This window comes from Mustela nigripes, chromosome 6 (genome assembly GCF_022355385.1).
Source record: "Mustela nigripes isolate SB6536 chromosome 6, MUSNIG.SB6536, whole genome shotgun sequence".
NCBI classification, from domain to species: Eukaryota; Metazoa; Chordata; class Mammalia; order Carnivora; family Mustelidae; genus Mustela; species Mustela nigripes.
Window position 1 is genome coordinate 63,244,708 of NC_081562.1, and position 7,748 is coordinate 63,252,455.

Sequence of the window (7,748 nt, forward strand, 5' to 3'; positions counted from 1 at the left end):
TAGCTTTTGATCTTGATGAAATCCCAATAGTTCATTTTTGCCCTTGCTTCCCTTGCCTTTGGTGTTGTTCCTAGGAAGATGTTGCTGCGGCTGAGGTCGAAGAGGTTGCTGCCTGTGTTCTCCTCATTTTTAAAGTGAATAAGCTCACCTTCTGTCATGACTCTGTTCTGTCTTATTTGTAAGCACTCCCTTAATCACACACATGCACGTGTACATACACATGCACACACACACACACACACACACACACACACACACACTGAAAGGGTAACCTGCTTTCCTGACTCATATGCCTGCCTACCTAGGACTTTTATTTGGCAACTTACAGGACCAGCATCTTCAACATGATACTGACCATGCTGAATTTTCATCTATAAGGTAGGGACTGGGATACTCCTTTAGTGAGCCTCTTCTCTAGTGGACTCACTAGCCAAGTGCTGAGGAACATATGCACAGGTCTTCAGGTACAATGCAGCATATGGTAAAATCTACCAAACATTGTTAAGGAATCAAAACAAATGTTAGAAGCAATAGTCACAGCTTAAAGGACTTTGTGTTTCACTGCTGCTGAGGTAGGTATTTATTCAAAGAAGAGGCATCCAAAAATAATTGAGAAGCCTCTTTTAAACTCTTACTGTTTGCTTCGCTCAAGACCTCATCTCAAATTTGCAGCTCTGGACATAGTGTTCTTTGGCAATAACCCCATTGTAAAGATCCTACAGTCTAGATCATAGGATTGTGTTTCTTCTCATTTAAGTTGTGGCAACCATTGAGGGATAATTCATCAAAACCTAAATTCTGGCCTAAATACCATCTCACAACACTGCCAAACATGGTATATTGATGCCTGTTCCCCCACCATAAAATATACAGACTAACCACTGGATGGATAAGATTAAACAGGATTCAGAAAACTATGCTTTCAGGCCACATCTGATCTGTCACTTGCTTTTATAATCAAAGTTTTATTGGAATACTGCCACACTCAACCATTTAAATTTTATCCCTGGCTACAATAAAAGCATTGAATAGATGTAACAGTGATCTTATAGCTTGTGAAGTCTAAAATGTTTAGGTTTAGCCCTTTATAAAATCAAGTTTGCTGGCCTAGTATAGAATAATGCTTTTGGTGGCAGCAATGCCAGTGTGGAATCATATCAGCAGAAGTTCTGATAAAAACTGGGACTTACAGCTATCCAGATACCAATGTGAAGTGTCGGAATGAATCTGTGTGTGGCTAGTGACCCACTACTATCCTTGTCTCAAATAACCTTTGAGATCATCATTATATCACTGAGTCTTAAGGTTCAGAAACTTCCTTCAGAGTCTGTACATCCTGCTCTCTCTGAACTTCAAACACATGATGTGTGTTCTCTTCACTCCATTGCACACATGCATTCCTCTCAATGAGCACTGCTTAGTCAAGTAGCTCCCTCATAACTCTTTAAAATCTATTGAAATAGTACTTATTTATTTTTTCAAGTTTTATTTACAGTTCAGTTAGTTAATCTACAGTGTAACATTAGTTTTGGGTTTACAACTTAGCGATTCAATGCTTACATAACACCCAGTGCTCATCACAAATGCCCTCCTTACTCCCCATCACCTATTAGCCCATCTCCTTACCAACCTCCCCTCTGGTAACCATCAGTTTGTTCTCTATAGTTAAAAGTCTGTTTTTTGGTTTGCCTCTCTCTTTTTCTCCCAAATGATGGTTTTGTTTCTTGAATTCCACCTACATGTGAAATCACACAGTATTTGTCTTTCTCTCACTGACTTACTTCGCTTACCATAATACTCACCAGCTCCATCTGCATCATTGCAAATGGAAAGATTTCAATCTTCTTTTATGGCTGAGTAATATTCCGTTGTATGTGTATAACACATCTTCTTTATCCATTCATGACCATAGCAATTTATTACTAGATATGTCTCCTGGGGTAAGGAAAACAAAGGCAAAAAAATTAGCGGGACTTCATCAAAATAAAAAGCTTCTGTACAGTGAAGGAAATAATAAAACTGAAAGGTTTTAGGAATGGGAGAAGATATTTGCAAATGACTTCTCTGATAAAAGGTTGGTATCCAAAATATATAAAAACCTTACATAATCCAACACCCAAAAAACAAATAATCCAATTAAAAATGGGCAGGATAACATGAAGAGACATTTTTCTGAAGAAGACATACACATGGTCAACAGACATATGAAAACACCCTCAACATCACTCATCATCAGGGAACTATAAATCAAAACCACAGTTAGATGTTACCTCACACCTGTCAGAATGGCTAAAATAAACAACACAAGAAAAAACAGGTTGCAAGGATGCAGATAAAGGGGAAACCTCTTGCACTGTTGGTGAGAATGCAAACTGGTGAAACCACAGTGGAAAACATGGAGATTCTTAAGGTTAAAAATAGAACGACCTTATTATACAGCAATTACACTATTGGGTATTTATCCAAAGAATAAAAATAAACTAATTAAAAGGGATACATGCATCCTTTATAATTTTTTTTCTGTGCTCTCTTTTTAAAATGTGGAAAATAATTCTTTTAGGAAATCATTCATTTACACAAAAATATATTTTATGGGCCTCAGGAACACAATTACTTTCATCATACCTCTTTGTTTACTTGTTTCCATATTTGTCCATGCATGGATGCTTTTATTTGCAAAACCTAAGACCTTATCAATAAACTGCATCTCACTGTCTGATTTTCCCCATCAACCCACACTTCCTGTTTCACCCAGTTCAAAGTAACCATTCACTTAAATCCGGTGTTCACCATGAATCTTTCGTTCATCATTCCTTTGCTTTCATTTTTATGTAGTTTGCATTTGTGCATATTCCTAAAGAGGGAGAGAGTGTGTACACACCCATGCATGCATGTGTGTGTTTAATTGTTTTAAACTTTATAAAGAAAGTTTCAGGCTGTATATAATTTGAAGGGACTCAGTTTTTTCACCTATTACTGTGATTCATTTATTTTGTTGGATATATTATTATAGTTAATTTGTTTTTATTGCCAAGTAAAACTCCATTTGGTGGATGTACCACAGTTAAGTCATCTACTTTCCCATTAAGGACATGTAGGTTTGTGAAATCATAGAAAATATTTATTGGTTTCTGCTCCCTGTTCCTGCCACAGAGCTCCCCAAACCCTTATAATTTCCTAAGTGATAAGAGCATGAAGAGTATCTTGTTATAATTGTTTTATACCCCATCCCTGACACAGGGTTCCTGGATATTCTATCAGGGGAATTCTAGGTGAGCCCCTGGAATGGGTCCTGAATGGGGCCTGGTCACCAGAAAGACTAAACTATGATTAGAAGCTTGGAATTTTCAGTTTCACCCCCCACCAACATCTTCCAGTGTGAAGAGAGAGGCTGGAAATGGATTTAACACACCGATCATGTTTATGTGAGAAAGCCTCTATAAAATCCTGATAGCATGGGGTCCAGAGAGCATCCAAGTTGGAGAACACATCCTCATACCCGAAGGGTGACATATCACAATTCCATGGGGACAGGAGGAAGGGTCTGTATTTGAGACCTTCCCAGACCTTGCCATATGTATGTCCTCACCTGGCTGTTCATCTGTGTTCCTTACCATATATTTAACAAACTGATAAATATAAATATAGGTGTTTCCCTGAGTTCTGTGAGCTACTCCAGCAAATTAATCAAACCTGAGGAAGGATTATGCGAACCTGCAATTTGTAGACAAATTAAATAGAAGTTGTGGATAACCTGGGGGTCTACTACTTATGATTGACATCTGAAGTTGGGGGCAGTCTTGTGGGACTGAGGCCTTAGTGAGATCAGATGCTATCTCTAGGTAGACAGTGTTGAAATTGAGTAAAATTGTAGGACACCCAGCTGGTGTTATAAAGAATTGCTTGATGTGGAGAAAACCTCACACAACTACAGTGTCAGTCCAGTGTTCTATATGCATGTGGTAGTGGTATCAGAGTAAAGGAGACACATAGGGAAAAATATGGGAGGAAAAAAACTGGATTTTTTCACAACTCAGAAGGGAGCACTCTAGTTTCCAAACATAGAACTGCTTCTCTGGGTTTTGCTATTAAGAACTCCTGTGGGGCATCTGAGTGGCTCAGTGAAAGCCTCTGCCTTCAGCTCAGGTCATGATCACAGTGTCCTGGGATCAAGCCTCGGATCAGGTGAGCTCTCTGCTCTGTAGGGAGCCTGCTTCCCCACTCTGTCTACCTGTCTCTCTGTCTCTGCCTACAGATCTCTGTCTGTTAAATAAATAAATAAAATCTTTAAAAGAAGAAGAAGAAGAAGAAGAAGAAGAAGAAGAAGAAGAAGGAGAAGGAGAAGGAGAAGGAGAAGGAGAAGGAGAAGGAGAAGAAGAAGAAGAAAAAGAACTCTTGTTATACAAGTGAAAATACCTCTTTTGAAAATAGGCTTACCTCAGAAGGGCAATGAGGTAACCGGTAACAGGTAACTGAGGGGATGTGAATGTTCAAATTTAGGAGGTAAATCCAAATTCTTTGCTAGTACTTATGTTACTTTATATTCTGCTCTTTTCCAGAGTGACTGTACCAGCTTACATTCCCACCAACACTGAAAGAAGGTTCCTCTTTCTCTGAATCCTCACCAACATTTATTTTTTCCTTTCTTATTAATTTTAGCCATTCTGACTGGTGTGAGGTGGTACCTCATTGTAGTTTTGATTTGTATTTCCCTGACACCAGTGATGTTGAACATTTTTCATGTGTCTGTTGGCCTTTTGCATGTTTACTTTGGGGAAATGTCTATTCATGTCTTCAGTCCATTTCATGACTGGATTATTTGTTTTTAGGGTGTTGGGTTTGAGAAGTTCTTTATAGATTTTGGATACTAGCTCTTTTTCAAATAAGACATTTGCAAATATCTTCTCCCATTCTGTTGATTGTCTTTTGGTTTTGTTGACTGTTTCTTTTGCTGTGCAAAAGCTTTTTATCTTGCCCAATAGTTCATTTTTGCTTTGTTTTTCTTGCCATGAGAGATGTGTCGATCAAGAGTTTGCTGTGGCCAAGGTCAAAGAGGTTGCCGCCTATGTTCTTCTCTAGGATTTCAATGAATTCCTGTCTCACATATAGGTCTTTCATCCATTTTGAGTTTATTTTTGTGTCTGGTGTAAGAAAATGGTCTGGTTTCATTCTTCTACATGTGGCTGTCCAAATTTCCCACACCATTTGTTAAAGAGACTGTCTTTTTTACATGCTTTGACAAAGATTAGTTATCTATAGAACTGAGGGTCCATTTCTGGGTTCTCTATTCTGTTCCATTGATCCATATGTCAGATATATGTGTCTAATGATTACAATTTTGTAATATATGAAGTCTGGCGTTGTGATGCTACCAGCTTTGGTTTTCTTTTTCAACAGTCCTCTGGCTATCCAGGGTCTTTTTGGTTCCATACAAATTTTATGATTATTTGTTCCAACTCTGTGAAAAATGATGATGCTATTTTGATAGGGATTGTATTGAGTGTATAGATGGTTATACACATTTTAATAATATTTATATTTATAATATTTAATATATTATATTTATAGTATAAATAAATTTATAATATAATATTTAATAATATTTATTCTTTCAGTCCATGAGCATGGAAACTTTTTCAATCTCTTTGTGTCTTCTTCAATTTCTTTCATAAGTATTCTATAGTTTTCAGAATGCAGATCCTTTATGTCTTTGGTTAGGTTTATTCCTACATATCTCGTATTATCTTTAGTGCAATTATAAATGGGGTCAATTCCTTAATTTCTTTTTCCTCTGTCTCATTGTTAGTGAATATAAATGTAACTGATTTCTGCACGATTTTGTATCCTGCCACTGCTGAATTCCTGTATGAATTCTAGAATATCATGTTATCTGCAAAGAGTTGGAGCTTAACTTCTTCTTTGCCAATTTGGATGCCTTTTGGATGCCTTTTGTTTCTTTTTGTTGTCTTATTGCTGAGGCTAGGACTTCAGGTACAGTTACTATGTTAACAATAGTGGTGAGAGTGGACATCCCTGTCATGTTCCTTACTTTAGGGGAAAAGCTCTCAGTGTTTCTCCATTGAAAATAATATTTGCTGTGGGCTCTTCACAAATGGCTTTCACGATATTGAGATATATTTCCTCTATTCCTACACTGTGGATAGTTTAAATCAAGAAAGGATGCTATATTTTTGTCAAACAATTTTTCTGCATCAATTGAGAGGATCATATGTTTTTTGTCCTTTTATTAATGTAGTATATCACAGTGATTGATTTGCAGATGTTGAATCACCCTTGCAGTCCAGGAATAAATCCCACTTGGTCATGGTGAATAATCACTTTAATATATTGGCAATCTTGGTGGGAATTTTTGCATCCATGTTCATCAGGGATAGTGGTCTGTAATTCTCCTTTTTGGTAGGGTCTTTGGTTTTGGGATCAAGGTAATGCTGGCCTCATAGAAAGAGTTTGGAAGTTTTCCTTCCATTTCTATTTTTTGAAACAGCTTCAAAAGTATAGTTATTAATTATTAATTATTCCTTAAATATTTGGTAGAATTACACTAGGAGGTCATTTGGTCCTGGGCTCTTGTTTGTTGTGACATTTTTCATTAGTGCATCAATTTCTTTGCTGGTTATGGGTCTGTTCAGGTTTTCCATTTCTTCCTGTTTCAGGTTCCATCTCTTCCAGATTGCCTAATTTGTTGGCATATAGTTGCTCATAATATGTTATTATAATTGTATTTCTGTGGTGTTGGCTCTGATCTCTCCCCTTTCATTCATGATTTCATTCATTTGTGTCCTTTCTCTTTACTTTTTGATAACTCTGGCTAAGAGTTTATCAATCTTATGAATTCTTTCAAAGAACCAGCTTCTGGTTTGTTTATCTGTTCTACTGTTCTTTTGGTTTCTGTATCATTGATTTCTGCTCTAATCTTTATTGTTTCTCTTCTCCTGCTGGATTTAGGCTTTATTTGGTATTCTTTTTCCAGTTCCTTTAGGTGCAAGGTTAGTTTGTGTATTTGAGGCCATTCTTGTTTCTTGAGGAAGGCTTGTATTGCTATATGCTTCACTCTTAAGACTGCCTTTTCTGCATCCCAAGGGTTTTGGAGAGTGATGTTTTCATTTTCACTTGCTTTCATGAATTTTTAAAATTCTTCTTTAATTTCCTGGTTGATTCATTCATTTAGTAGATTGTTCTTTAACCTCCAAGTGTCTGTGTTCCTTCCAAATTTTTTCTTGTGATTGATTTCAAGTTTTAAAGCACTGTGGTTGAAAATATGCATAGTATAGTCTTAATCTTTTTGTACTGGTTGAGAACTGATTTGTGACCCAGAACATGATCCATTCTGGAGAATGTACCATATTCACTCAAAAAGAATGTGTATACTGTTTTAAGATGAAATACTCTGAATATATCTGTGAAGTCCATCTGGTCTACTCTGTCGTCCAAATCCCTTTTTTTCTTGTTGGGCTTCTGCTTAGATGATCTGTGCATTGCTGTGAGTAGTGTATTAAAGTCCCCTATTATTGTATTATTATCGATGTGTTTCTTTAATTTACTAATTGGTTTATATAATTGGCTGCTCCCAAGTTAGGGGCATAAATATTTACAATAGTTAGATCTTCTTGTTGGATATTCTTTAATTATGATTTCAAGTCCCTCTTCATCTCTTATTACAGTCCTTGATTTAAGATCTTATTGGTTTGATACAAGGATTGCGACCCCAGCTTTCTTGTGATGTCCAT